This window comes from Rosa rugosa, chromosome 1, assembly GCF_958449725.1.
Source record: "Rosa rugosa chromosome 1, drRosRugo1.1, whole genome shotgun sequence".
In the NCBI taxonomy this organism is placed as follows: Eukaryota; Viridiplantae; Streptophyta; class Magnoliopsida; order Rosales; family Rosaceae; genus Rosa; species Rosa rugosa.
In genome coordinates, this window is record NC_084820.1 from 2,892,852 (window position 1) to 2,920,008 (window position 27,157).

At 37.2% G+C, this 27,157-nt stretch overlaps 3 long non-coding RNA genes across 5 annotated transcripts; 2 read left to right on the top strand and 1 right to left on the bottom strand.

Moving 5' to 3' along the window:
* The first annotated feature begins 12,470 nt into the window (after positions 1-12,470).
* On the top strand, positions 12,471-13,896 carry LOC133714609 (uncharacterized). Its single transcript, XR_009848751.1, has 3 exons — positions 12,471-12,568; positions 12,828-12,904; positions 13,667-13,896. It is a non-coding gene; the product is annotated as an uncharacterized LOC133714609 (long non-coding RNA).
* A 7,177-nt stretch (positions 13,897-21,073) lies between these two features.
* Positions 21,074-22,983, top strand: LOC133726967 (uncharacterized). Its single transcript, XR_009854958.1, has 2 exons — positions 21,074-22,265; positions 22,509-22,983. It is a non-coding gene; the product is annotated as an uncharacterized LOC133726967 (long non-coding RNA).
* Positions 22,984-23,377: 394 nt separating this feature from the next.
* On the bottom strand, positions 23,378-26,935 carry LOC133710413 (uncharacterized). 3 transcript variants are annotated; one of them, XR_009846654.1, is made up of 3 exons: positions 26,719-26,935; positions 25,557-26,393; positions 23,378-24,029 (listed from the first exon to the last, which is right to left on the bottom strand). It is a non-coding gene; the product is annotated as an uncharacterized LOC133710413 (long non-coding RNA). The 3 variants fall into 3 exon arrangements; XR_009846650.1 differs by having other exon boundaries at positions 25,557-26,374; positions 26,719-26,934; XR_009846649.1 differs by having other exon boundaries at positions 25,557-26,377; positions 26,719-26,934.
* Between the last annotated feature and the right edge of the window lie 222 nt (positions 26,936-27,157).

The window sequence follows — 27,157 nt, forward strand, 5'->3', positions numbered from 1 at the left end:
CCTGCCGATACAAAGCTTGCTCAGATCCGAATCCATCTGAGTCTCTGACAAATGCTTGTTATTGCCACGGCTGTATAGCCCTATTTGGAGGAGTAGCACCACATTGGGACGGATTGTGAATTTGTCCGTCGCTCACATGCTGTTAAACTCTGATATTGGTGACTTATCATAATATTTGCCACTAAACAACACCAACCGTCCCCATTGGCTTAATAAAAGCCACCGATGGTTGCTAGTACCCAATGCTGCTGTGGCCATAGGCCAAATAGCTAGTAGTGTGTTCTTCGCCATTCACACTCTCTCGAGGTCTGTCTCTGTGCGGAGGAGAAGAAGAAGATACTGAAGGTAGAGAGAGAGAGTTGGCTTTAAGGGTAGAATGGGAATCAAAAAAATAAAAAACTAACCTTTTTTAACATCACCTTATTATTTATAGGGACTAAATTAATATTACTAACAATTCATTATGGACCTTTTTATCAAGTGGGAAACTAGGTGACCTTTTTATCATTTCATATTCTAATATGACCTTTTCTATCATTTCCCTATTTAATAATTATGTTTCTTAATATAATTGATTAATTATTCAAATTGATTGGTTATAGAAGTTTTTGGGGGGTGTAATACTTAAATTAAGCCTATTTTTAATATTAATAAGGTAAATATGTAACTAAAATTGAAGTATACCAAAAATTCTTGGGGGGGGGGTCCGGACCCCTTCGGGCCTATGAATAGGTCCGCCCCTGGTGATGATATATGTGTGTGTTAATTTCTTTTGTATCGAAGCTCGCTTCGATCAATTAGTTCCATGAATTAAGTAATGAACTGGATTAATCGCAAATATGAAAGCAATCTTGTCAGCAAGTAGTTTGTGCTTGTAAGGATGAAAGGGCAGTTTGTTACAATGGTACCTCCTCATGTCGATTGTGTCTACAAGCAACATAAAATGGTATCTGCATGTGGAATTGAGATTGATGGTTTTCATTGTCATAGGATTTCCTATTGAGAATATATAGATCACACACATGAGAAAAGTAGGAGCTTGCTTGTGGGTTTATAAGGAGTTTAGGGTTTGCCTAATCCTTTCCCACATAACACGTTCTAACTGTGGGTTTACTTTGGTGTATATTTTTGCCATTACTCGTTATGGCAAGGGTTTAGGGAATGTCTCATTTTTCCCATGTGGGATATATATATATATATATATATATATATATTCCAAGGTTCGAAAAATCGCTAGGCGCTAGTCGGGCGGTGGGCTGGGGAGAAGCGCCTAGGCGGTTTTATATTTTTTAATTTTTATTTATTTTATATCATATAAAAATATATATAAGATATTCTAAAACTTATCAATATTTGTTTTTTATATTTTAAAATTTTTATTTATTTTATATCATATAAAACTTTTAAATGAATATATGAAGACTTATTATAACTTATAAAAATAATAATAAGATATTCTATAAAACTATATTTTATTTCAAGATTCCAGTGCCCACAAACATAATAACCAATGAATTAAAAGGGGGAACATGGGGAAGTGGATGTCAAAAAGAGAACCGTGAAAGATATAAAAAAAAAAAAATCATCTCTGTTTCTCCTGCTCTCCTCCCCTCTCCCTCTCTATCTGGGAGAGGATCCTCTCCTAAGCTATTCCCCTCCTAACCTGCCTAACCTTTTGATAACAAAGCGACATGTGTGTATAACAACATCCAACGGCATATATTGATTTTCATAAATATTTATTTATTTTTATTTTTTTTAATCCCTGCTGAGGCAAAAAACAAATCAGACACCCTCCCTCTCGAGCTCTCTCTTCCCTTCCCCCTTTTTGTTTCTTCTTTGCCAGTTTTCCAGATCTTGTGTCTCCCTCATGAATGCAATTTTTTATGCTTCAAATCTTCAATTCCATCTATTCTCAAAACAGAAATTCTTCAATTCCCTCATTCTTTGTTTCCATGATGGGTTCATGTTGATTGATTAAGAGGAGAAGAAAAGGAGGAATCTGGGTTTGAGCTGAATCTAGGTTTATATAATAAGATCATGCCTGCTAAATGTCGCTCTTCCTTTGCTTGATACTCTTCTTCCTCCCTCATGCCTCAATTCATCTCGTCCTCAAATTTCTCTTCGGCATAGTATGAAGGAGCGTGCCGTGTTCTCTGTCTCAAATTGATCTTAAATTGAGATAGGATTATGATTGTTCCCACCTCTAATTTTCAATGAAAGACAATTAAGGATATGGGTATTGCTATATTTGAATATAATTCATGGGATTTTACAAAATTTGGGTAGAAGAAGAAGAAGAAGAAGAAGAACTGGAGAGAGAGAGAGAGAGAGACTTCAGGCGTAAAGGAAGAGAAGAATAGGACGGACAGAAAAAAAAATGAAAATTGTTGTAGACCATTAGATTCACTATAGCCACGTGTCAAAATTCAATGAAAGGTTAGGCGGATTAGGAGGGGAAATAGCTTAGGAGAGGATTCTCCCTGAGTGGTTCCAAATAAGCTGAGATACTCACAAACTATGCTTCTTAATTGTACATCCACTCTATCTTCTCTCTCTCTCTCGACAAACAGCAGCCCAGCCATTCTCTCTCTCTCTCTCTTGAAATCTTCTTCCTCTCTTGCTCAAAACCAATAGCCACCAGTCCACCACTCTCCACCGTCTCTCATATTTTTCTTCATCAATGTTTCTTCTTTTTCATTGTTCAATCACCTCATGAATAACTTTACAAAAACAAGGTTTCAGTTCTCACTTCTCAGATTTCAAGATCTTGATTTGGGAGGAAGCTGCGGTGGCTGAATGGTTTGGGGATCAAATATGGTTGTTTTGGAGTTTATGTCTCACAAAAAAAAAACCGCCTAGTCGGCAAGACTGCCCAGGCCGCCTAATTCCTCCCCGCCTAAGTCCATCGATCAGCCCTTACACGCCTTGGTCTGCTGCTGCCCAGCGCCTAGGCGGCCGTTTTTTAAAACACTGATATGTTCTCAACAACTCCATCCATTGCCAATTGGTTTTGAATGTGTTCACCAAGATTACTTTATCATGGTATCAGAGCAAGTTATGAGGTTATCTCATGTGTGCATACCTCATAGCCACACGGGTTTCATGTCACTCATTTACGCTCTATATATATATATATATATATATATATATATATATATATATATATATATATATATATATATATATATATATTTGGGTATGCACTCTTTGTGCCAACCCTAGATGATCAACTTAATGGATATGCAACCAAAAATCTGAGGATCATAACAAAGATTTTTGGGTAAGATTGGATAAATGAACACTTCAATTATCTTATTAATATGCAACAGTATAGATATACAGTGGAGGAATGGTCCACTTCAATTATCTTATTAATATGCAAAAATTCTACATACATACTAGTATTTAAGCTCTGAACGGATGGAGGAATGGTCCAGTGGTGGATTGTCCACTAGCTTCATATATGCGCTGCATTATTCTCTTAAAAACAGATGGAGGATTTGGATCACTCCATCTATTGCTAATTGATTTTAGATGTGAACCCTATATTACTTTATCATTCAACTAGCTAGCTAGCTAAGCTTCACATATGTGGTACATAGTTCTCTTAAAAACGGACGGTGAAATGTTCCAGTAGTGGATTGTCCACTAACTTCATATATGCGCTGCATAATTCTCCCAAAAAGGGATGGAGGATTGGTCCTTCCGGGGGATTGTCCCCGGATCTCTACGTGCTCATTAGTACTAAGCATTATTATATATAATTCCATCTAAGAACTACTACTGCAATTCAAAAGTGGCGAACATAGAAAGAAGGAAAAGAAAGGCAAACGGAACCCCATAACCACTACTGCATTGAAAAAGTAGTGAACAGAAAAAGGAGGAGGAGAAATGGCAAACGAAACCCCATAACCAGACAAAACCAGTTTGGGATCTGAGGCCAGTTCGTACAGAGCCACCCCTCCCCAGGTAGCTTGTATCTTCTGTTCCACTAAATCACTAAAAAGTAGTATATTCCTTTTAGTTATCTTTCCATTCCACTAAATCACTGAAAAGTAGTGTATGCCTTCTTTAAATCTCATTTCTCTTATTTTAAATACCATAAAAAAAAATTTAAAAAAATTTGACGAGAAAACCTAGAGAGCGAGAAAAACCCTGAGGTCGACGGCGCGGCCGAATTAGACTGTGAGATCGCTTCTTGTTCGGTGGCGACCTGGGCCTCTAGGCTGGCCTTTGGGCTCGCCGATGCCGTGCGGTCTGCTGCCGGAAGGGGATGAATGGCTAGCTTTCGGGGCGCTTCTTTGAGGGGTATTGCTTGGGGCTTTGCAGGTTGGTCTTGGCTTCAGGTTCGGTGTGACATCTCTATGATGCGGTGGCTATGACGGATCGGGACTCGCTTTGCTGCTTCCTGGATCGACGACCTTCGGGGAACGTTATCTTTCTGTGGCGGCGTGGATCACAGGTGCTGGACTGGGGCGAGATGTGGTGATGCTTGGTGTGGTGGCACTGCTCCGGGGGTGATTGGGTCGTGGCGGTTGAATCGTGGCTACGGATCATGGCGGTGCAGGAGCGGCATGGTCGACGGAGCAAAGTTGGAACTGGTGACGCTGGTCAGCGTGTTTGGAGAGAAGGCTGGGCCTGGACCCTGTCGGGCCTGTTGGGCTTTGGGTGGGCTTCTCTTTGGATTTGCCTTGCACTGATTATGGTGGGCTAGGGTTTTTACCCAGGCCCATCTCTATGTTAATTTTGTCTAAGTACACTAATTTTTTGTAGGCCTTTTCTGGGGCAGTCTAGTGGATTTTTTCCAATCTAGTTTAGTATTGGATCTTGGTCTTGTCGACTTAAGTCTCAGTGTCTCTAATTGTACACCAATTGAGGTCTCTAGGCGACTAGATTCACTGATTCAGAGTTAGGTTGGGGAGGCCGGATCCTTCTAGTTTTTCTAGCGCCTCCGGCGTAGTACCAAAGGGGGATCCCGCTATGTCTACGATGTATTCAATGTCAAATGAGTGACCTAGTTTCTATGTACCACTGTGGATACTAACACATCTTCTTGTCTGTCTTAGATGTCAGCGGAAGGGTATGTAAGGGCCATTATGGCTTTTGATCAATATATTGGCTTTGCCTTCTTTTCAAAAAAAAAAAAAACCATGATATGATGTAGAAGATTCTACATTGTTCAAAAGCTACGTTATTTTTAATATTATCAGTTCACATATATTATGCAATTTTACTTCTTGCCTGCAGAGAACACATTGATTAAATGGTAGATCCGTAGATGTTTATCGTTCTCTATAATGACTCATATCTTTCTACCTTAGAAAACATAGAAATATAAAAATCAATGCTTTAATGATATGGATACGCCACATAAGTGTCCACCTAAGATGGGCTCTAGGTGGTTCCCCAAAAGGTGGTTCACCTAGCATTACTCTTCTAGTTGTTGTTAAGAGGTCATCATCATGAAGTTGGTTCTCCTGACTCGACGTCGAGTCGTCGACATTGTCATTCTTGTACCTACACAAGTTATATATAGGCTTAGGGTTGCTTCAATAACTCGTATTAGCTAATTGCGCGCATGTAATCCTATTCCCAACATAATTAAGAATTAATCATTCCTGATACCACTAGAATAAGGAAATAATATGTCGAGTAGATTTATTGAAAATAAATAATTGAGAATAGAGAGTATATATATGGAGTAGATCCTCACCTTTTAATTACTCATTTTGAACGACATTTTTCATTGTAGGTACGATAAAATCTCTATAAATTAATATTGTTGGAGTTACAGAAGTTATTATTTTTACAAGGTTATTGTTATATTGATGAGTTAATAATTTATTAAGTTATCATATTCTCAAAAAAAAAATTATCAATTTATTGATAAATGAATATTTATTAATGTAGAAAAAGAATTATGTTTTTATGAAAAGCAATATTTTCATATGAAAGCTAGTTGAGTTTCGTGCATGCATCTTGAAACAATGGTTTTCAGTAGTGCATCTGCACACTGCGGACACAGGAGTAGTACTGTAGTAGTGCATCTTATCATATTTTGATGGTGATCATCATATATATGCACTAAATTACTAGTGCACACCATAATAAGAAGGGAAAGAAAAGGCAAATAAAACCCATTATGATTTTTCTGAGGCCAGTCCCTACATAAACACCTCTTTCGTGAACTGTGGTATAGACCGTACCTCGCTTCTAGGTTGGGCGCGAGATCGGAAGCAATAGTGTTTGGCGGCGATGGCGCAGGGCGGCGAGAAAGTCTGGAGGCATTCGCATTGGGCGGCGATGGCGTCGTGAAGCTCGATGGCTCTGCGCTGTGGAGAGATGATGGGCTGGGCTTCACTGTTGGGCCTTGGCTGAATATCCTGTAGGGCTGCTGTCTATTGGCTCGGGCCCTCCCTTTGTCTTTTGGGCTAAGTGTTGGTCTTAGGGCTACTATTGGGTCTGTTTTGGGCTCCAAATTGTTTAGATAGATTTTTTCTTTCTAAGTTATACCCTATTTTTTTAGGGACCTATACACTTTTGTTTTGTTTTTGTGTCTATTTACTATGTATGTTCATAGTTCATAAGCTCGCTGAATAAGTGAGCACTGGTTGTCTAAGTAGTGTATGGCTATATATATGCAGTCCTTATTATTATTATTATTATTATTATTCTTTTTGTTTGTTTTTTCTATTTTTTTTTTTTTTTTTTTTGTCGAATCTCATCGTCCTTGTTTAGTTACCATTTTTTTCCTCAAATACTTTGATATTACCAGTTTGCTGCAATGCCATCAAAGATCACATGGACATGCACTTTTTTACTCTTGCCCGGCTGCCGGCAGATATCAGTTTTCTTTACTAAACCGATTAATTAAAACATTAGAAGTCTCTATTTGTGATGACTAATATCTGTTTGATTGTGGCATCTAAAACGAGTTCTCAGTGTCATAAGGCTTGCTAGCTAGCTAGTCAATGTTATATATTGTGACTATCGATCCGAACCTTTCAAACGAAAAGCTGATCAGCGTTGAAATGGATGTTTTAACAAATTCAGTCAAATTATGACTATACTATTAGAAAAGATCTAAGAAAAATATTGTTTTAGAAGCAATAAAAAATGCTCTTGTTAGTCTATTTCACAAGTACATGTGAAAAATTTCGGGATCTAGTAGTGGTTGTCTGATGACATGATGTCAAACTCTATTGACAATTGATAGATAACTCTTCCGCACCCTCCGCTTTGCAGCGTACAACGTTAGATGTACATATACGCTTCCGTACAAAGCCACATGCACAACATAAATAACTAGTCACTAGCTAGCACCTATATATCTTCAGTACATTCTGCAAAGCAGGCCGGTGGCTTGTACCACGTACTTTGCACAAACAACAAGATATGCAGCAAAATTGCGAAAATTCTAACATGCTCCGAGCATGGGTTGCTCCGGCACATCAGCATCTCTTGTAACCGTCAATTGTTGTGCAGTGCTTGTGGCATAATCTTAGCCACTTATTCAATTAAACCGGAAACCTGCAAAGCATTTTTAAAACTTTAAGAAGAAGCCTGGGTCCACAAGGGTTTTGCAGGCGGGTTGCTACTTGCATCTGTGTGAAAAAGTAACAATATTTAACTTTGTAATTTTCTTTAGCAATGGTTTTACTGTCAAAGTGATTGACTGTAATTATATTTTTTTTACAACCAACCATAATAACCATTTGATTCCACATATCTACCCAACACGCATCCTAGAAATATTGTTAATTAACATTTGTTTAATTTAAGACATTTCCTTTTCTTTCTTTTTTTCAATAAAGAAGCAAACATCCCAATTTTTTTTTTTTAAGAGCAATCCTTCTAAATTTCGGGGTTCGCCAAACCCTACCATGAACACCAAAAAAAATTAAAAATGTACTTTTATTAATTTCTAATGACTCACATAAGGTTTTTAAATATTTCTTTTTATTAATTTAGAAGTCTCCAAGGAAATAAAATTATTATAAAATACTGAGTTTATTTATGTTTACATGTGTAGATAGACATAAAGTAGTAACAAATGGACTGATTATATTGATCAAGGCTAAAACAATGTGAAAGAGACTAATTACAAATATAATGGCAAAAACAATTTATACTTCACAATAATCACATCCAAATGTCCTATTTCCATCTTTATTTTCTTCCACCTTGTTGGCCTGCAAAGGTAGTCAACGTTAATATAATGAGTAAACAAATTAATAGCACACACGTATGGATTTAGTATGATTTCAGAAAACAAAGACGAAAACAAAAATAAGGAATGAGAGAGGCTACTTGTTTAAGGTGGAAGATTTTTTTTAAAAAAAAATCTTGCCCTCATTGAACGTCAGGATCAAGTTGTGAGAAAAAATTATCCATGAAGAAAGTCATGTCAACAATGGGCCAAATAAAGCGGTCAACCACTTATACACTTATAACTCCCTAAGGGGAGCTTAACCACAGTTTATCTACTTTCTGAAATTTTTACATTAGTTGATATAGGTCATAGCCACGAGAATGTGAGAGCTGACAGATCGAAAAAAGAAGTTGCGAGTGAGCGGTTATGAGCATAGTAGTTCTATGTGGTATTTAGGGTTTAGGGTTGACCTAGTAGATCGAGACCCAAACAGCTTCGAAAATAGCTGAAATTTTGACCATAATTATATCTTCTTATCATGGTGACATCCAACGGCCGATTTTGATAAAGTTTATTTCCTCCACATTGTTCGTCATGGAATGTATATTTTTCAATACAACTCAAAGAAGTTAAACTGCATTAGTAGGCATATAAGGATTTCGTGCGATCTAAACAATCGAAACTGTAAATCGATAAATTTGACATTACCCATCTATTTATAGCGTATTAATAGGTATTGTGTAAAAAAATTAACCTGATCCGCAATCAGTTAGATGTCAAATAAAGCGGTCAACCACTTATACACTTATAACTCCCTAAGGGTAGCTTAACCACGAGTAGATAAACTTTCTGAAATTTTTACATTAGTTGATATAGGTCATAGCCACGAGAGTGTGAGAGCTGACAGATCGAAAAAAGAAGTTGCGAGTGAGCGGTTATGAACATATTAGTTTTAGGTGATATTTAGGGTTTAGGGTTGACCTAGAAGATCGAGACCTAAACAACTTTGAAAATAGCTGAAATTTTGACCATAATTATATCTTCTTATCATGATGACATCCAACGGCTGATTTTGATAAAGTCTATTTCCTCCACATTGTCCCTCATGGAAGGTATATTTTTCAATACAACTAATTAATAAACAGGTTAAACCGCATTAGTAGGCATATAAGGATTTCGTGCGATCTAAACAATCGAAACTGAAAATCGACAAATTTGACATTATCCATCTATTTATAGCGTATTAGTAGGTATTATGTAAAAAAATTAACCCTATCCGCCATCATTTAGATGCCAAATAAAGCGGTCAACCACTTACACACCTATAACTCCCTAAGGAGAGCTTAACCACGGGTAGATAAACTTTTTGAAATTTTTACATTAGTTAATATAGGTCATAGCCATGAGAGTGTGAGAGCTGATAGATCGAAAAAAGAAGTTGCGAGTTAGTGGTTATGAGCATATTAGTTTTATGTGATATTTAGGGTTTAGGGTTGACCTAGTAGATCGAAACCCAAACAACTTTGAAAATAGCTGAAATTTTAACCATAATCATATATTTTTATCATGATAACATCCAACGGTCGATTTCGATGAAGTCTATTTCCTCCACACAGTTCCTCATGGAAGGTGTACTATTTGATACAACTAATAAACAAGTTAGACCATATTAGTAGACATATAAAGATTTTGTGTGATCTAAATAATCGAAATTGGAAATCGATAAATTTGACATTACCTATCTATTTATAGCATATTAATGGGTATCTTGTAAAAAAATTAACCCGATCCGCCGTCATTTCTACATTAAATAAAATGGTCAACCCTTTATACGCTTCTCCTTCCCTAAGGGAAGCTGAACCACGGGGAGATAAACTTTTTGAAATTTTTACATTAGTTGATATAGGTCATAGCCACTAGAATGTGAGAGCTGACAGATCGAAAAAAGAAGTTGCGAGTGAGCGGTTATGAGCATATTAGTTCTATGTGGTATTTAGGGTTTAGGGTTGACCTAGTAGATCGAGACCCAAAAAACTTCAAAAATAGCTGAAATTTTGACCATAATTATATATTCTTATCATGATGACATCCAACGGTCGATTTTGATAAAGTCTATTTCCTCCACATTGTTCCTCATGGAAGGTATATTTTTCAATACAACTAATAAACAAGTTAAACCGCATTAGTAGGCATATAAGGATTTCATGCGATCTAAACAATCGAAACTGAAAATCGATAAATTTGACATTACCCATCTATTTATAGCGTATTATTAGGTATTGTGTAAAAAAATTAACCCGATCCGCCATCATTTAGTTGTCAAATAAAGCGGTCAACCACTTATACACTTATAACTCCCTAAGGGGAGCTTAATCACGAGTAGATAAACTTTCTGAAATTTTTATATTAGTTGATGTAGCTCATAGCCACGATAGTGTGAGAGCTGACAGATAAAAAAAAGAAGTTGCGAGTGAGCGGTTATGAGCATATTAGTTTTATAGGGTATTTAGGGTTTAGGGTTGACCTAATGGATCGAGACCCAAACGACGACAAAAATAGCTGAAATTTTTACCATAACCATTTATTCTTATCATGATAACATCCAACGGTCAATCTTGATAAATTCTATTTCCTCCACCTTGTTGATCATAGAAGGTATATTTTTCCATACACTAGTAAAGTTAAAACCACATTAGTGGGGATATAAGGATTTTGTGCGATCCAAAAAATTGAAACTAAAAATCGATAATTTTGACATGACCCATCTATTTATAGTGTATTAATAGGTAATGTGTATAAAAATTAACCCTATCCACTATCATTTCGACATCAAACAATGCGGTCAACCCTTTATACACTTATACTTCCCTAAGGGGAGCTGCACCACAAGGAGACAAACTTTATGAAATTTTTACATTGGTTGATATAGCTCATACCCACGAGAGTGTGAGAGCTGACAGATCGAAAAAAGAAGTTGCGAATGAGCAGTTATGAGTATTTAGGATTTAGGGTTGACCTAGTAGATCAACACCCAAACGACGACTAAAATAGCTAAAATTTTGACCATAAATATTTATTCTTATCATGATAACATCCAACGATCGATTTTAATAAAATTTATTTCCTCCACCTTGTTGCTTATGGAAGGTATATTTTTTATATACAACTAATAAACAAATTAGACCACATTAGTAGGCATGTAAGGATTTTGTGCGATCCAAAAAATTGAAACTAGAAATCGATAATTTTGACATGACCCATCTATTTATAGTGTATTAATAGGTAATGTGTATAAAAATTGATCCTATCCGCCATCATTTCGACATCAAACAAAGCGGTCAACCTTTTATACACTTATACTTCCATAAGGAGAGTTGAACCACGAGGAGATAAACTTCTCAAAATTTTTACATTGATTGATATAACTCATATCCACGAGAATGTGAGAGTTGACAGATCGAAAAAAGAAGTTACGAATGAGCGGTTATGAGCATATTAGTTTTATGTGATATTTAGGGTTTAGGGTTGACCTAGTAAATGAAGACCCATACGACAACGAAAATAGCCAAAATTTAGACCATAAACATTTATTTATAGCGTATTAGTAGGCATTGTGTAAAAAAATTAACCCAATCCGCCGTCATTTTGACAATGAAATAAACCGATCAATCCTTTAAAAGCTTCTACTTCCCTAAGGGGAGTCGACCATTGAGGAGATAAAATTCCCAAAATTAGAAATTGTTAAATTTGACATTACCCATATATTTATAACGTATTAACAGGTATTGTGACAAGTACATTATTTTAAGCTTTTGGTTCAAAATTCGGTCAACTGACTAGGTTTTTTTTTCTTATTTTTATTAACTCCACACTTCAAATTGTAAGACTATTGATGAATATAAGACTTGATATACAATAATAAAATACACGTCACAATGAGTTGGTAATTTCTAGCTTTGAAAAATAATAAAATTCGGGACACTCAAGTTATTTATTATGATTTTTAGAAATGTGAGAATTTTAGAAATCATTAATTTCTAGCTTTGAAAAATAGTCCAAAGAAAATTCCCGCCTATCATGGCGGCAAAATTTTGAGCTCAACTTAAAATCCCGCCCACTTTACCTTCATATTTCCCCTCATCGATTCAATGATAATAAAAGAAAATAGTTTCCTCTATTGTTGAATTACTCTCTCTTTCTCTCTGTTCCTCCCTTCTGGCCTATCGAAGGAGCTCAAATCCAAAGTCCGAGCAATGCAAATTCGCTCAGCACGAATGGTTAAAGAGACGAGCCCATCACATGCAGTTGTAGACTTGTAGTAGTAGTCATCGTAATCGACAGTGGTGGAGGAGTCAGAGTCATCAGGATGCAGAGCAAGGTCCAGAGGCAAAAAGCGAGGCGACCCAATTCCAGGTATACACAGACACTTTTAAGTTTCATCACCGCTTTGTCATTTGTGTTTTTCCAGTTCTCCCTTTTATTTTGCTTATCGTGAGAGAGAATCTAACCTGGTCTACATTCTGTTCTGGCCATACCGGTCCTATTCTGGTCGAACTCCTCCTAGATCATCAAACCGCTGCTTTAAGCTTGCGTCTGAAGCAGTCCTGCATCTCTGTTATTTTCATGATTCTGAATTTGGCATGCTGTTTCTTTTTGTTTCCTCTCTTCACAGGTTTATAGAGCTTTCAGGCTTAGACGGATGCTATTACGGGCGTCTCATGATCAGACAATCATGTATATGTAGTATAGGTACAAACTTCTTTTTATATCAATTTGGGTTCAGTCATGATGAATTATTGTTGTTTAATCTTTGGCTTGTGTTCCGTTTGTCAATTCAGATATGTTCATGATTTTCTTAAATTTGGGGCTAAATAATAAACTTAAATTTGGGGCGCCCTCAACAATTCACAATATTAATAATCTCAATTCGGAAGTAAATTGGTTAAATGGTGATAATATGATTGTTTTTAGTTTTATAATTATTATTGAAAGTGTCATTGGATTATATGCATCAATGTTACTGTATGACTTATTGTCAAATGATAAATTTGTGGATTTTGTGTATTTGATTGAGGATTTTTGTGTTTCAAGGCCAAAAACTCAGAAATATTGTATTTGACTGCAGTCTCTGGCTCTGTAGGCATTGTATGACAGGTCATTACTGCCATAAAAAGCTTCAGATCTGCATATATGTCTATTACGTTGCAGTCTGCCTCAAAGAATTCACAAGCATGTTGATTGTGCTAGTAATTTTGAGTTCTTGAATCAATACAAGTTTTGAGACAGTCACAATCTTATTGTTCATGTACTAAAAAGTTTATCAGCATGGTTGTTGTGCTACAATTAGGTTCGCTTTCTACTCTGTATGATCAATATGGCATTGTGATTGGAATGTAGATTAATGCATCTGGTCTATAAGTTGTGTCTGTTTAATTGATATCTGCCTTAATTGATTTATCAGTTTCCATATGGGTTCTTGTTACATGTCCGACAGTTTTGGCTTATGATCAGAATCTACAAATGGAATTCTGATCCAGCTCAATATGAAAGTTTATGGAATGTAATCAAGTGATTCACTGTTATGGGAATGTAATCAAGTGATCACTGCTGGAGCTGATTTAAGTGAAAATGTCGTGCATTGGTGGATGAAATTAATGAGCTGATGGATCCTTTGAATCTATCAAATGGAGACATGTTGGTAGAGAATGCAATTATGCGTCACACAGAATTGCCAAGGAAGTAGAACCTCTATGGCTTAGTTATGCTCTTGATGTAGATGCTTCATATGTTTGCTAATGTCTGTAATTCTGTTATGTAATTACTCTGCTTTTATCAATGAAATATCTTATTCCAGAAAAAAGAAATTGGTTTATGAAGTGTACACAGAGTATATACAAACCCACCAAAAATAAATAAATATAGGAAGGGTGCCCAAAGAAAATTACAAAACATCAAACAATAGAAGACGGATTCGGTGAGAGTTCTTGCTCCTTGGTAACAGGATAATACACACTGATATAGACAAAAGCAACGAACTAAGCTGCTGCTGAAATTCAAAGAGGGAAACTGATCTTGATTCAACTATTCCAAATATGCACAACCCCAGGCGTTTCTTCAGTAGAAAATGCCATGAATTAATAAGAAAAAGAAATGAGAGTGCAATCGGACTAAACCTCTCCCATCAGAGTTGGAATCTCATACTAAAACCAATAAGAATCCTTAGCTGCTTCCTCTGTTTTAAACTGTTTTATAAAAGCCTGAAGCGTCATACTTATTTACCATCAACATGTAAAGGATCAGATCTTCTACTTTGATTCATTCCGATATTCAGCCCTTGAGGAATCAGAGTAGTTTTTCATCACCTGGCTCCCCTTCAACAAATTTGATGCCCATGGTTCCATTCCGTTGTAGAGAAATCAGAAATGTACCAAGATTAAGTCTTCGTAGGAATACGCCGCACCTCCAGATCTACTTCTTCTACACACAACTCCATAAATTCCATTCCTTTTTACTTACCAGTTAACCAAGCTTGGGGGAAGTCATCCACTTGTACGTACAAATCTTTTCACCCGAAGCTGAAAGAAAAATCCAAATTCACCTCAAGGCACCCAACCAACAGTTACCGGGAACAGGCATAGCCTTTTCCATCTACACCTCCCCTTAATAAATTTACATGTGCAGCTCACGTGTGTGGACTCAATTACAACGAGCATTAGATGGAAGCGGGTAAGCTTTCAGTGAATACGTGTCAATTAAACTTTTCTGTTTTAATAATTGCATGATTAGCTTAAAAATTAATTAAGTTGTAATCTCACTCTAATACTATATGTTATTCATGACAAAGTTTAGTTTTTTTTTTTTTTTTTAATAAGTTAACACGAGGATAGGTTTCTCATATTAGATGTAAAAATGAAAAATAAAAAAAATATAGATCATATATTTTAGGGATTTAGCTGGGTCGTTTTTTTTAGTCGGTAGATTTTGTCGATGGATCAACCAAGTACATCTACTCATCTAGGATACTACTTATAATAAAATCAAAATAATGCTCCAACCCATGTAGGTATATACATTATAATCAATTAATATAGTAGTCAACCTGCCCAGTACCATTTGGTCTAGTGGCATAAGTCTCCCTTTTGTAAGTAGGAGGTTGTGAGTTCGACTCACAAAAGACTAGTTGTTGATATGATAAAATATATATATATATATATATATATATATATATATATATATATATATATATATATATATATATATATATATAGTAGTCAATCTAGTAGGTATATTAGAATTTCGTGTGATCTGAGAAATAAAAAAAATCAATGAATATAGTAGCCAATCTAGTAGGCATACTAGGTGTTTCTAGTGGCTTTCTCCGGGTACCTCACACAGAATGCTATACCACCTGGGGTACCGATCCAACTCCTAAATCCTGTACCAAGAACACAGCGTTAGAGGGGTAAACCGTACCGGACGGTTTACGCCTCTCCGATGCCTGAGTAAGATACCAATATATAAGTGAATCGAGTAATAGTAGATAAATGAGTTATTACCCGTAAAAGGTGGTTGTGTTGATGCCTTTATACTCGAGCATGGGAAAGGAGTTTCCCCTATCTTCAATGTGGGAAGCAGGTTGTTCTTCTGATGCCATATCAGCCCTCTGTTGTGTAATTAGATGGGCTGTGCTGACCATGCCCCGAGCCTTAGGTGCCCGGGGTGACATCCCCCATGGGCCCCGTCATGGTGGGTTGTGAACCCGGCCCATGGCATGGTACCTGGGTATACCTACGGGCCCCAGCCGATAGTGCCAAACCTAGTGAAGATTTCTCTAGTATGTACACTAGGAGTGTCTTGCTTTCATATGTGATTGAGAGATGAGATGATGGATTAGAAGATTTGGAGTGGTGAGGATTTTGTTTGCGATTGGGAGGAAATTTGAAGAAGAAAGAGAGAAGAAAGTTAAATTTGAATAAATAAATAAAGGGAAAATGAACATTTACCCGATTTTAGGCTAAAAATTGCCCACTTTCTCCACCAACTGTTTTTTAACCCCATTTACCCAAAACACTCTAAGGGATTATTTCCCCTTTACCCAATTAATTCTTCTTTATTTTTTTTTGAGACTTTTTTGCTCTCTCCTTCTTTTTCACTTAGAGGGAGAAGTCATCCTCCACCTTGCCGGCCTCTGGTGACCAGTGGCAGGGCGCCGGCGACCGGTGACCGGAATCCGGCAATCGGTGACCGGAATCCGGCGAACGCTGACCGGAATCCGACGACCGGTCCCTAATAATATTCAGTAACCATATTATTGCCCCCCAATAATCATATTATTGCCTCCCAAAAATCATATTACTGTCGTCCAGTGAATTGTATGAACTCCCAAAACCAAAATGAATACACTACAGGCACAATTGATCAATTTATAATCATATTATTGGCTCCCAATAATCATATTAGTGCCTCCCAATAATCATATTATTGCCCCCCAATACAAAGTCCAATGTCTCTACTGTCTCCCAATAGACCACCAAAAATGAACCATTTTGTAGGATTCACAGATAATTTGACTTTAATACATAGAAAACAACAGTTAACTTATCAAAACACCACACTATAGTGATCCCTGTCCCTCTTATCAAAGTCTACTGGGGGCCAGTAATGTGTCTACTGCCCCCCAGTAGCCAGGAAATGTAATGGGTAGCAAAAAAAAAAAAAAAAAAACCAGAAACTGATTTGGGCACCCAGTAAAGCTCTGGGCACCCAATCACCATCTTCGGCGGCACCGTGGCTTCGTCTCCGGCTTCTAAAGGCTATACGTCGGTCGACGTTCGGGTCTGGACGACGAGTCTGGTTGAGTCAGTTGCTGGGGGTGTGTACCAGTGATAATAGCCGATGGAATCGAAACCCAAGAACCCAGACGATGAGTACAACAGATCTCGTCGATGCATCAGACCAGATCGTGAATCATCTTCAAACGCCGACATCAATGACCCAAATTCTTCAGACGCTGCCGACGTTCGACCCACACTCCATTCCGGCAAGAGATCAGACTTGAACCAAAACCAAGTCGAACCAGACCCGGCCACTTCCAATCGTCGGCCACCTCAACTTCTTCCATATTGACGCGCCGGAATAGAACCTGACAACGCCGCCGTGGCTCCTAATCGATCCGCTCCCAAATCGGATTCCGAGGCTCCGGCGATGTCGTCTCTGCCGTCGATGAAAGAGAGGAAGCGTGTGTGAGAGAGAGTGAGAGAGAGAGTCTGAGAGGAAAGAGTTTAATAGGGGGCAAAAATGTCACTATAGGTTAGATTGGGTAAAGGGGGTTAAAAAACTCTTAGTGGAGTAAGTGGGCAATATTCATGCTGAAATTGGGTAAGTGGTCACGGCCCCATAAATAAATGGTATCGCTCTAAGTCTTTCTCGAAATCTACTTAGCGGCAAAATTGAAATATTCCCCAAAAGTCTTAGTGGTAAAATTATTGGCTAAATACTGGTTACTACCCTGTGGTTTAAGTCCAAAATCAATTCAGTCTCTCGAATTCTAATTTTATCAAAAACACCCCTGCAATTTCAATTTTGATCTAATAGGTCCAATATGTTAGTCTTCCGATAATTGAGTTATTTAACTTGTTGACGTGGCTCATATATGATCTATGTTTTATGACGTGGTGTTGAGGTGACATGCATAGTCAATTTAGGAGTGGGTCTCACTATTAGAAATCTATCAAATAAAAAGTTTTTCATCAAATAATCCAACTATAATTAAGTTGAACCCATAGCATAATATTAATGAATTGGACCTATTAGATCAAAATTGAAAGTACAAGGGTGTTTTTGATGAAATTAGAAGTCTAGGGAGTGAATTGATTTTGGACCTAAACCACATGATAGTAACCAGTATTTAGCCCTAAAATTATAATATCCCTAAAATCAAAATTTAGAATTTAAATCTCTCTCTACAACCCAATACCTTAGATTTGTCAAAGGGCAACTAAATAGCCTAGTTAGTTAATTCGTGAAATTATTCACAAATTAACAAATTTTTGAAAAAAAAAACACCTATTTTTTGATTTGTTTTTTTTGAAATAGGAATTGATTTCATTAGATCAATAGCATAAAGCCAGAGTCTACAAACACTTAAGTAAGAAGTAAGGAGCTAGCAGTCATATCAGCGGCCCTAGGGATCTACTACATCTCTATAGTCGCAAAACCACAAGCCAGCTTCTACAACCTTGCCGCCGCCGCCGCGACCGAACCTTTGGCGGTTGTCTCTTCCATAGCATCAACCGCCGCCCGAAGCCTAACCCACAGCCCAGCAAACCCAACGAGGTCAACCCTAGACCCGGTAATAATACAACCGCTTTGACCGATTCAAAGCGATGGCATACCAAGTTAAATTTTTTTACATTGTACCTATTTATATGCGGTCACTACATGTAAAATGTCAAAATTATCAATTTTGAATTTTGAATTTTTGGATCACACAAAATCTTTATATAATTGGTAATGTGGTCTAACTTGTTTTTTTTTTTTAATGAAGGGCTGGTGCAGCTGCCCTCAAGCCTTGATTAATGAAATTGTTGAATACAAGGGGGGGGGGCATTGAAGGGTGGTCTAACTTGTTTATTACTTATATGAAAATGTTTACATTCTAAAACAAAATAAGGTTGATGAAATAAATTTGGCCAATTTGACCATTGGATGTTCTCATGACAAGAAGAGAAAACTATGGTAAAAAATTTACCTATATTCGTCATAGTATGGGCCTCAATTACATGGTAAATCCTAAACCCTAAATATCCATCAAACTAAAATACTCTTAAACACTTCTTCACAACTTCTTTTCTCAATATGTCAGCGCTCACAATCACCTGGGAATGAGTTATGTCAATGCATGTAAAATATTCGGGACATTTATATCCTCGTTATTCGGCTCCCCTTAAAAGAATATAAGTGTATACCTGGTTGATCGCTTTGACCAATGTCAAAATGACGACAGAACGAGTTAAATTTTGTTTACATAGTACCTATTTTTATGTAGTAAATACATGGGTGATTGGGTGATGTCAAATATGTCAAATTCTAATTTTTTTTTATTACATAAATTTCTTGTATGTCTGCTAATTTGGTTCAATTTGTTTATTGGTTAGGAAAAACATACCTCCAAAACCAATAAAGTGGGGGAAATACAATTTGGTCAATTCGACCGTTGGATGTTCTCATGAAGAGAAGAAAAGGCTATGGTAAAAACTTTATAGTTTTTTATCATCATTTGACCCTCGATCTATGTGGTTAACCCTAAACCCTAAATACATATCAAACTAAAATGCTCGTAACCACTCCCTCACAATTCATTTTCGCAAGCCATTTGCCTCGATCAGTCCATGTAAGATAATTGGGTTATTCATTATGGAGAATTCCACAAATGGTCACTCAACTATGACTCATTCGACACTTTGGTCACTCAAGTTTCAAATATATCACTTTGGTCACTAAACTATTACACTGTCAATCACTTTAGTCACCCAAGGGGCATTTTATCTCACTTTAATCACTTCTCCCAATCATTCTAATACATATTTCTCAATTTTTCACAATTGGTTGGATGAAAATATCATTAATATTGTGGCAAATAATTTTTTTTTAATGAAAAAAATTAAAGAAGTGACTAAAGTGAATAACAGAGGTAAAGTTGAGTGACCCAAGTGATATATTTAAAAGGTGAGTGACTAAAGTGTCGAATAGGTAAAAGTTGAGTGACCATTTGTGATAAAAAAAAAATTAACTTGGTATGCCATCGCTTTGAATCGGTCAAAGCGGTTGTATTAGTATCGGGTCTAGGGTTAACCTCGTTGGGTTTGCTGGGCTATGGGTTAGACTTCGGGTGGAAGTTGATGCTATGGAAGAGACAACCGCCAAAGGTTCGGTCGCGGCGGCGGCAAGGTTGTAGAAGCTGGCGTGTGATATTCATTTGGCTACCTAAAAAAAGTTTTAGTCTTAAATGTTAACGACTTTTGTCAAGGCTGAAACTACTAATATATAGGGCTACTTCTTTTCACATGTAGCATATTGACAAGGTATTTATACATGTAATGTCAAATCTTGCATTTTTCATTTCTTTCTTTTATAATACGCACAAAATTCGATATTCCCACTAGTGTATTTTAAATTAATAATTGTTCATGATAAAAAGTTTTATTTTCAAAACTAAGGAGGTGGTGGGTGGACATATAAATCTATTAGTCAGACCATTTGATGAGATAATAATTTGGAAGTGAAGTGCTTATACTAAAATTCTAAAAATATTAGTCATCATCATTCTTGTTCTGACTTCAATCCATATTATCACACATTAATAGAATTACTTAAATGTCAATAACTTTGTCACCACTCTTGTTGATGCATTGTTCGATCCCGCACTATCATACTCGTACGCTTAAACTATAACAATGATGCAAAAAAAAAAAAAAATTGAAAAAATGATTTTAATAACTGAAACATTGAGTTAAATGTTAATGAACGTGAACAATTTACAATCGTCATATATTTTTTTGTTTTATAAAATAGCGATGCAAAATAATGCTCTTAATCATTTATTTTTAGAATTGTAAATTTGAATTAATAAAATTTACCTCAATTCTTATTTACTTAAGTAATACGGATATTCAATTCTCCATAAATTTAAAAATATTTTCAATTCTCATTTATTTTTCTTTTGCATAAAAGCATATTTGATCAAAAAAAAAAAAAAAAAAACTCAACAAAGTGCGTTGTAGGTCTAAGTTGCGATGCAAGCCGAAACCAGTACATATCTAAGCCGAAACCAATAAAACATATATGTACACAAAGTGAATTCAATTGTACATTGATAATATTGGTTTAAGATAATAGTGAATTCAATTACACCCGACCCATATCATCAGTTGTATATTTCATTCCGTTCACATTTAAGATAATACTTAGGCTATGTTTGGTATGGCTGGGCTTTTCAAAAAAGCTGGCTTCTGCTTATTTCTGAGAATAAGTGGCTGAAAAGCAAAGTAGCTGAGTGTTTGGTAAACTGGCTTTTTATAAGAGCTGTCAGTAGCAAAAGCTGTGGCAAAGTGTTTGGTAAACTCAAACTGGCTTGTGCTTTTTGTTTGTGGAATGACCAAATTGGACATGAGAAATTATTGGGGGGTGAAATTTGCACCCCCAAATTTACAAACTACACCCCATTTTGTTTTTTTAATAGTATTTCATGTCACCTATTTTTACACTTCCTAAAACACCCTCAAGGTCAGATTTTTTTTCTTTTTCTTTTTGGGTCTTTTCTTCTCTCTGTCCCCCTCTCTTCCAGACCACCACCAAGGGCCTCTTTCTCCCGTCTGCACGGTGCATGCTACCTAATCTGTCTCTATCTCTCTCCCTCAGGGTCCTCTGTGGTAAATCCTTCGAGTCTCGCCCAGAAAACCCAAATCAATTTCCCCCAAATTTTTGTCTCAGAATTTTGGTTGCAGACGGGGATCGATCTCGACCGGTTTAAATGACGGCGGTGAGAATAGACTCTAGGATGCTAAAGCGAATCAAGAGAAGGCCCCGGTCCGCCTGGGACGTCGGCCCCTCCGAGTACGAACCAGAGGCGCAACGGCCATTATTGGCGGGTAATCAAGCGAATGGAAGAAATGGTTCGCCTCCGAAACGAGACGATGATTACGATTAAGCATGAGGTGGATGTGCTTAATCGTATTGCCAAGAATGATACTAGCAACTCATGCTGTGTGCAGATTCGCGATTGGTTTGATTACGGCAATCACATATGCATAGTGTTTGAGAAGCTTGGACCAAGCTTATTTGATTTTCTGAAAAAAAAAAAAAAAAAAAAGGGGCCTCTCATTCGTTGATAGGCTGAGTTTCAATTTCACTCTAATGGAGTTATTAATGTTCAATTCTTTTGATTGTTGTTCTTAAATTTCGTACTTGGAGGAAACAGGGGAAATGGAAATGTAAAAGGGAGCTTCTGGTCTTGATTTTGATTGATTTTTAAAGGGATGATGAGGAACTAAGGAGGACTGCATGATGCACCAGGTCATTGAGACTATTGTCTCGGCAGAAATGGTACAGGGTAAGAATTCCAAGCCTTTGAGTTGTGAATGTGTTTCTGTTGGGATATTGAGATTAATTAAATCTGTAATTTTGTGGTGGAGATGAATATATGGAATTGATGTATAAAAGCATTAGATTGATTGAATTTGGGATGCTTATGAATTTTATTAATACGAAATTGATGTGCTTCTGCTATTTGTTTTGGGTTGACGGTAGTTGAACTAAAATTTGTAGTCTTTCTTTATGTTTATATATCTGCAAGGGGAACTGACAGAAAAGAAGATGGGTATTCCTAATCCAGCATGCCGAGTGCATGCTACCTAAACGCAGAGAATGAAGCAAAGGAGATCGAAATCACGACCTGCAGGTTTTGGAGCTTGATGTGGCTCCAGATCTGCTTCACGGCTTCTCTTGGGCTTGATCGCGTCGGCGTCTGCTTTGGGCTTCGCCTTCGCCTTCGATTTTGGTGCTGCGGCGGCGGCGACCTTGACGGCGGTTCCAGCAGTGGATGTGGAGGACTTGGCCGGCAGTGGGAAGAAGAACGGGGACCTTGGTGGTGGTCTGGAAGAGAGAGGGGGGAGGGTGTTTTAGGAAGTGTAAAAATAGGTGACATGAAATACTATTAAAAAAATAAAAGGGGGTGTGGTTTGTAAATTTGGGGGTGCAAATTTCACCCCCCAAATTATTTTGCCTTGACTATTCGGTAATATAATGTTGTTCAAATGCTCTTGTTATTATTTTTAATGTTTATTATATCCTTATCAATTTTTGTTAACTTTCAATTTTTATAAATTATGGTGACCATATGATTAATATTGGATAATTTTAAAAATAACTTATATAAATATATTAGTAACATTAATAACAATTGATTTCTAGTTCGTATCAAGTAACCACAAAAAAAAATTATAACATATTCAAATGTGCACGTTATTACGCGCACTCATCAAACTTTGAGTAATGCTATGCCTTATTGTTTCCGTTTCTTGTGCACCATGACCATGATATTAACAGTATCATTAATAGTTTCCGTAACAATGTTACAACAAAATTTCCTGGAGAAAAAGCACTTATCAACAGATTTTCTGACAATAATTTACAAATTCATCTAGGCGTTCCATGTGAAACAGATTACAGCAAAAGCATCAAACACTGCTTACAGGACATACTTGGTCTTTTGGTCAATAGTTTTACATGCTCAGTTTTGTCACCAGTGAACTATATCTAACAAAACCTCCTACTTCTAGTAGCATCTCGGTCTTCAAGAACTCTCAAGAATGATTTACTTGCAAGGTGCTTCGACGCATATGTCATGAAAGATGCCAAGATTAGGCCTCCCACAACCATTAAACCTAACCTGTCAAAGATTATATAAATCTGTCAGTTCTTGCTCCTTAAAGTGTATATGAGCCCACAAAACAAGCAACTGGATAATGCACTTCAGGTCTTTACATCAGAGGATGGAACATCAGTACAAACTTGGCTCATGAATGAAGACTGTTAAAGACTATAATGACAGATACAACTTTAAGAGCTGGTACCATGAGTGATAAGGTTACGCTATTAAGTCACATGAATTTAATGTATCAATCCCATTGATGTATGCTTAAAATCATTTCAAAAGGATCCTTAAGAAGACGCGATGGCCTAAGCAGTTAGGGATGACAGTAGCAAATCTTCTGGAGTCAACTTATCACTTCCATTTCAGAGCAGCCAAAGCTTTTGCAGCCCTGCTAGGCATGGTGTCTCCTCTCAATCCGTAGACATTCAACTCTAAACAAACCTGAAATCATCATAAGGTACCTAATAAATAATTATCATACTGATAATGTTTAAAAGGATAAAAAAAAAACTGCATGAAACTTTTGCAAAAGACAATTCAGAAATCTAATCAATATGGTATCTAATAAATGTGGATTTGAACTGGGAGAGAAACCCCAAAAGAACAAATAAAACACAGCCAAACAGAGAAAGAGAGAAACCTGATGAGGAAAAGGTGCAACACCGGAAAGTGTTGAGCTGGGAGAAGGACATGGTTTAGAGAGAAGGCTTTGAAATCTAACTCTGTATTTGAAATGGGGTGGTATATATTTTTATACAAAGTGTAAGAATGGGAATAAAGATGGAATCAGATACAGGCAAGAAGAGACACAAGACGACAAGTATCTGTGTGCGTTTTTGTTTGTGCTCTCAAACTCTGTCAAAGGAATAGGTGGATGGTTCTTTTGTGTTGCAGCCTCGGAGGTATCTTTTATAGTACAGGAAAGTAAGGCTGAGGATATACCAAAAGAAAGTAAGGCTGAGGATGTATTTTAACAGAGATAGATGAAGAGGTAACAAACAGATGTATGCAAAAGAAAATAAGTCATGGTTTCATAGTAAAGTTTAATAATTCTTTTCTTTTATATAGCTTGAGATCTGATTGTAAGAATTCAGAATAATTTTGGGATTAATGAAGTATTAAACAAAGCATGGTTTCATGTGGCTGGAACAGCAACTAATACCAAAGTCTGACACCTTTGCAGAGAGTTAAGCCAGTTGGTGTTAACCATGGACTTGGATTAACATGAGAAACTGAAACAAGTCAAGAGAAAGAAGGGAAAACTGAATCCAGATTTATCCATATAAATAGGAGGAATAAAACGCACTAACCAGACCACTTCATGAAGATAATGAGCCTGAGCCAAGTTTTATAATCACTCAGAAATTTTGGTGTTTGCAGAATAAACCTATTCATGTTTAAGAAAATAAAAACAAGAAATCAATTCATCCATGTTTACGAAATCTATATAAACACCAAATGGGATTGGCCTAGTAACACATGACAAACACCACAGAACCAATGCTTTTGTCAAACCAGTATTCCTAATTCATATCTACACTAACACATCAGCAGGACATCAGACTTGTACCTCCACTTGCTTGATAATATACTTGTCCTCACTGCCTCTTTCATTGGCAAAAATGACAAAATCTTTTCCGTAACATCACTCAGAATCAAAACTTTGGAATTACAGAATCAAATTCAATCACCCAAAAAAAAAAAACTCCAATTCAGTAACCCTAACCGTAAAAGCCAATCAAACTCAACACAACAAAACTCAATTCCCAATTTCCAAAAGCTAGAGTCAATAACATGAATCAAAATAAAAAACCCACACCTTTTCATACGACCCCAGCGTGGTTTTTTGATTTAGAAGAGGTTGTGACAGTCACAATGCAAAAGCTTTAACAAGAACTACGAAAATCAAAACAAATATAACAACAATTAGATTAAAGATAAGAACAAAGCAGAGGGAGAGAGACTGACCTGCTTGATTGATGCTTCAATTTCACTTCTGAAATCCTGAGTTTATGCAAGTGAGGCCGAGATCGACAGCAAGAGCGAGAGACTGGATGCGAGAGACTAATCGAGGGTTCTGTGAGACGGAGATTGACTGGATGCGGTGGCGACTGGATGCGAGAGACTAATCGACGGTTCTGTGAGACGGAGATCGACTGGATGCGGTGGCGACTGGATGCGAGAGACTGATCGAGGGTTCTGTGAGAGGGAGATTGACTGGATGAGGTGGCGCCTGGATGGGTTCTGTGAGAGGGAGATCGAGATCGAGAGCGAGAGCGAGGATGCGTTTGTGATTAGAGGCAGAGCGAGTGAGAGCGAGAGACTGATCGAGGGTTTGATGGCAGATGACTGTTATTTGTTCAGTCAACGGAGGGTAGAAACCGGGATTTTGAAAATTTCATTAATGAACAGTAATTATCGCTACAGTGTGCCGAGCTTCTGGCTTCTAAAAGCTGGGGGGAGTCGGCTTCTGCTTTTAGACAGAAGCTGGGGCAGCTTTTTTCCATGGTCGAGAATAAGCCGGCTCACCAAACAGATATGGCTCTTGTGCTTATAAGCAGGGGAGCAAAAAAGCCCCCCCAAACATAGCCTTAATAGTGAATTCAATTCCATCACTAGACCCGGCCCAATCAAAGGCCCAAACCCGCTCCAACCAAAATCAGAATCCTAATCACTCCCGACACTAAAACCAGATGCCGCAGGCCGCTCAAACACAAACACCGCCGACCGCCGCGGCTTGATATGCAAACTCCGACAGGGACAGCAACACCTTCCTTCCTACACAACTTCTACCCAGACCCAAAACTGAAATCAATAAATTGACTGAGGTATGTATGGTTTGTGGAATTACCAGTTCAAATTACAGATCCATAAGAACTGAGAACGAAATTAAAAATTTGGATAGCAAGATATCAGAAGCCAAAACAAAGAAGAGAGAGCACAAGAGACTAAAATGAATGAATTATTTACTCATAGTAATATTAAAATCCACATAGAACCAGACAACCAGTAGCCTACTACTAGTAGGAAATCAAATGCTATATCGCACAGAAACTCATATCACAATCCACATAAAGCCGCATACTGGCAGATCAAGTACTAGCTTTCTTGCCACTCTCTTTTCTCATACCTTGCTTCGAGCAAAAGAGATCTCTTCTAATCCCATAGAAGAGAGAGATGATTGCGACGAAGACGACAGCCATCACTGGAGATTTTGAGGCACAAGAACCAGAATCGATGAGCCAACCCTCCAGAATTCAACGCTATCAAGCTCCTATTGCGACTCGCTTCTCCTGCTCTCTCTCTCTCTCGGCAACAATCCTTTAGCTATTTGCTTTTTACCATCATTTTTTTTTTTTATACCTATGGAACAGTATCTGTTCTTGCTTCATAGTCAACGTCAAATAATTTACGTAAGTTACGGATTAGAATTCCCTGACTGTATGTGTATTTCCATCCTCCGTGTACTGAAGAATTTTCGGTGTTTCACTTAATGGGCCCAAAGAAAAAGGTGGGGAACCACATCCAACAACTTGCTCTTCATCTTTCTCGATGTGACCACACTTTTC